This window comes from Pholcus phalangioides, unplaced genomic scaffold, assembly GCF_987345545.1.
Source record: "Pholcus phalangioides strain wild (caught in Gottingen) unplaced genomic scaffold, Ppha-v1.0 ptg000009l_1, whole genome shotgun sequence".
Taxonomy (NCBI): domain Eukaryota; kingdom Metazoa; phylum Arthropoda; class Arachnida; order Araneae; family Pholcidae; genus Pholcus; species Pholcus phalangioides.
Window position 1 is genome coordinate 40,692,260 of NW_028301602.1, and position 4,938 is coordinate 40,697,197.

Here is a 4,938-nt window from a genome sequence, read left to right on the forward strand (position 1 = left end):
CGGCTGTGACCGGCTGCTGATTCCGTACTTAGGATAATAATTGTTTGGTGGAATTATGAAAAAAGTAATTTCTATTCAAATTATGAATGTTGTAAATGTGTCAGTATTTTTTTTTTTTTTTTGGTTTAATCTCATCGGGGGGGGGGGAGATTATTTCCCCCATATTGTTATTATTTACTTTTTACATCAATAGATGGCAGCACTATGACTGTGAAAACAACGTTATTCCCAATTGTAAGGTTACCAGTTCAAAAAACAAAAAAGGATGACTGCCTTTGCACCATTTGTGACGTCGGTTTTTCTGATTTCCACCACAGATGGCGCCACTATGCAGAATTTTAAAAACCGCTGTCACAATAGCTTTTCCCAACTGAAACAGAACCACTAGAAAAAGCAAAAAAAAAAAAAAAGATCAAACACACAGTGATCCCTCTGCCAAAAATGCATTGTTCTCACTGTCTGATCAGTTTTATTGCCTTGCCTGGAGCATGGCAAAAGGTTTCCTTAGCAAAGAACCTGGTCTTTTGTTACATTTCTGAAAGCTTCCATAGTCTTGTTAAGTTCTACCGTCAGGGTTGTTTTTTCCTTGGGAGAGTTGCTTTTTTTGGAAAAGACGATTTTTTCCACAGCAATCAGCATTGAGTGTTGTTTAAATCCCTTTTTCTTTATTTCTAAATGGAAGAAGTAACATGCCCTCCCTCCCGACTTCAGTACACTGCATTTGTTGTTGGTGAGTAAACATTGGCACTTCTAAAAGGGATATTGCGGTTTCGTTCATCCGGAGACAGATTGTCTTTTCCATTTTTCTTATTATTATCCTGAAGCAGCTGGGCAATGTTATGGTCTGTTAGAATAGCATTCTTCTCTCTTGGAGGTAACTTGGGTTTTTGTACTCTGGTAATTTGGCCGGCGATTGGTCAAAGCGTGCAAAAATTTGTTGGGGTGCAAAAATGTACACACACAAACACACTCATGTCAGTGAAGAGAAAGATGTTTTAGAGTGAAAAAAAATGCAAGTATAAAAAATAAAATAATGCCGGAAACCTAAAAAAGAGCACGAAAGGGTGAACTTTCTGTAATGCAAGAGAACGCTTGAAATGACATAAAAAAAGACGTCTCCTAAGGGAGGACATCTGGTAACCCTAACCAAATAGAGTTATTTTACGTCATCCTTTTTGATATCATTTTAAGCATCCTCCTATGTTCGCCCTTTTATCTTCCTTTTAAAAAGTAATTCATTTTCGGAATTATTTTTCTTTCTTTATCTTAGGAAAAATTTGTTTTTTTCCCCTTTGAAACATATTTGTCTAAGGTGACCATACGTCCCGTATTTCCCGGGACAGTCTCGGTATTTTCTGTTTTTTCGGTCGTCCCGACTTTTTGGCAAAAGTGTCCCGGTTTTTCCCGTATTTTACCACGACCTCCTATATAACCTTATCTAGGTGGTCGTGATTTTACACGAAGCCTACTTGAATTTTTATTCTTTATTGAAGTTAAAGATCGACATTATTTTTCAACTCAAATTATTTTATGATTATTACAACTATATATGAGAATATTAATCTTCCACATTTGCCTTAGTTAACGTTTTTTGTTTTCGTTTAATATATTTTAATCCAATGCAATTTGCAGTAATGCATCATTTCCCGCCATTGTGATTTTTCCGTAATTTCAACAATATTTGGCAGCTTTGTTTGGTTATGGCGTCGTTTTTGGCGATAATTAGCAATGTCCCGTATTTTCCCGTATTTGGAATCTCAATGTCCCGTATTTATCTCGAGGAAATATGGTCAGCTTATATGTGTCTTCATTGATATGAGTGTTTTGTGGTTTTTTTTACATTGACCAATAGCCCCGGCTAATTCTCAGAATTTTTTCCTACAGAGCGCAACACCCCTCATGCCAGCGTTTTACGTTGGATGCGATTGGACGACTGCTTCTGGAGTTGCCAAATGCGTCATGCACCGGTCATTTTGACGATCTTTTCTTCACTTTTGTTGTATTTTCTTTCCCTTCCTTTCTGTCTCCCCTTTTTTATTCTGCAAAATGGCAAAAATGCGTGAATACGCAGACGACATAACAGCTGATTCGATTCGATCTGAACTCCGCGGGTTCGATTCCGGGGAGAACATCAGAAAAAAATGTCTTTGTACCTGCTGAGCCTGGAGCGACCACTGATAGATGGCGCCTTAATTTCCTATCCAGCTCCAGTTGTTGGAAATTGCCGTATATCAGTGGTTCCTCAACCTTTTTTGACTCATGGATCCCTTTTCAGTAGTACAGGGTGGGCAAAAAGTCCGTAAAAACTTTAAAAATTCATAAAAACCGGAAAAATAACCGAAATAAAAAACAGTTTGCAGGGTTGGCATCGCTAAGCCACGGAAATTTTTTTTAGGCAGGAAAAAAATTCAAAAAACAGCCGATAGGTGGCACTGACGTACACAAGTTAGAGAAAGATGCGCAAATAACGAACAGAATGCCTCCAAATCGTTTATTGCCGCAGTATGTGTTTCACATGACCACCACCACCACAGGGGATAACACATGCAGGCGAGTCACGAAGCCAGCCACGGCAGAGTGCAGCAGGTCCACATACACGGTTTACAACGGTGAACTGATTGTGGATTAGGAGCGCAAGTTCTTATAACCGTCTCATTTGCATATTTCCACCGAAGTCGCACGTACCAGCACCACCTATCAGCTGTTTTTTTTTTTCTTGTCCTAAAAAAATTCCAGTGACCTTGCGATGCTAACCCTGCAAACGGTCATTATTTCGGTTTTTTTCCCAGTTTTTATTCATTTTTAAAGTTTCTACCGATTTTTTGCTCACCCTGTATATAACTTTTATGGCGGAGAACCCGTAGGCCTCGTTTTTTATTTATAAAATTTACTGATTCATTTTATTTTCTTCGAGCGGCCGCGGAGCCCCTGGGAAGTACAATGTGTTCCTCGGAGCAGCGTTTGAGAACTGCTGCCAACCGGTGTTGGTGTGCGGTAAAGTAGATATGCAGGGTGTATAGCAAATTGGGGTATGACATTTTACTGGTGAACCATTGATCCTAGAGGTATATTTCCAATTAGAAGTTTCCAAATAACGCGTAGTACTCAGATATATCAATCATGTTTCAAGGGGTTGTATAGCTATTAAAATAGAAAATTAACTTTTTAAACTGCACCCCCCACCCTTATGTCCCTAAACAAAATTAGAAAGATGTTGCCCTGTCTCTCCTGATGCCAAAAAAAAAAAAAAAAAAAAAAAAATCCACATTTATAAGTGCAATATTCACAGAAATAATCGAATTCGAAAAACGGAGGAAAGTTGGGGAAAAAACAAATTTTGCTTATCATTGTTCTTATGCTATCAAGGAACAGTCGACTCCCGTTTTAACGAAAACTTTTCTAATCCCCCAGAGAAGTTTGCGAACGGACATTTTTAAATAACCTGGAATTCCTTTATAACGAAATTTCGTTGTAACGAAGTGATATCTACGGTCTCTTGGAGTTCGTTATAACAGGATTCGACTGTACTTTCATTAAAGTAGTAGTGTTTGGTGCGTTTCTAGAGCGGTCCGGTTCTATTTTGGTGCGTTCAGATCTCACATTATGGCTGCCCCACTTCAAAAACGCACCAAACAATACTAGTCATTAACGTATTACAATCTTACCATACTTTAAAAAAAATGACCCGAAACAAAAAGACTCAAAATATTTTGAATATTACACCTTGATTTATAGGTTGAAAAGCATAATTGGAATTAAGTGGTACACAGTCTCAATGCACTCCAGCTGAACAATTGGCAATAAGTTATCAAACAAAAAGGGTTCAGAAAAACTAAATTTTCAAACTTTGTCAGAATTTTAAACAAATTTTAAAGTCTTAAAATCTAAAGTCTTAAAGTCTAAAAATTTGTTGTTTAACAACTTGATTGATAAAAGCAAAGTCTGGCTTCTTGTGAAAATTTCCGAATAGAATTTTCGCTCATAAAAACATGATTTTTATTTTTCCAAATTCGAATAATGCAAAAAATTCGAAAAATTTTTAAAAAAAAATTTACATTAAATTAGATATAAATCTCAAGGGGGAGCTCGCAAAAGTTCGAATCATCCGAAATTCGAGTTAATTAAGTTCTACTGTATCATTTGAAGGTCTCCGCCTGCACTTTGCGGAGAGACTTTTTTTGTATCAAATGAGAGAGCGACAATCAATTTATACTACATAATAGCTATCTCTACTTTATCAGAGAAAATTCAAAACTGAAATTTACTGCGGGAGTTCAATTTCCATTTCATTTGTACGCCCAGCTATTTGAATTTCTGAATTTCGATCGATTCTTTCGTTAGCTCGCGCTAGAGTTCAAGGAGAGGACATCTGTCCGATTCGAACTGCCTCTGTAAATTTTACTGCTCCTGGTGAGAGACACAAAAAAGAACTAAAGAAGATGAATTTTCGGTAATAGGCTTGCCCTGTGTGTATTAGAAAATTCTCTATCACTCAAAAAAAACCTTTGAGAGTGCGGGAAATGAGATGCGAATAATCAGGGCCGCAGCTAGCTATATGCTTGGTTAGCCGGGGGGCAAGCATACATTTTGGGCTCCCCTTTTGTAACGTTGAATACGAGGTTAAAGCGTACATGCCCAACTCGTGGTCTGTGGGTCAAATGTGGCCCTCGAAGTGATCCGATGTGGCACGCGACAGATAACCAAACCACTCAAGTGGCCCGTGAAAGATTATCCAATCACTTAAGGGACCCGTGGCGTATTTATAGATTACTTCAGTGTCTCGCGATGCATTTCTAGACTATTAAAGCTGCCAACGGCGCAAATCCAGATAGCTTGAGCGACCTCAAACACATTTCCAAATCACTTGAGTGACCCGTGGCACACATCCAGTTCACTTAAGTGACTCGTTGTACATTTGCAGATCACTTGAGTGGCTCG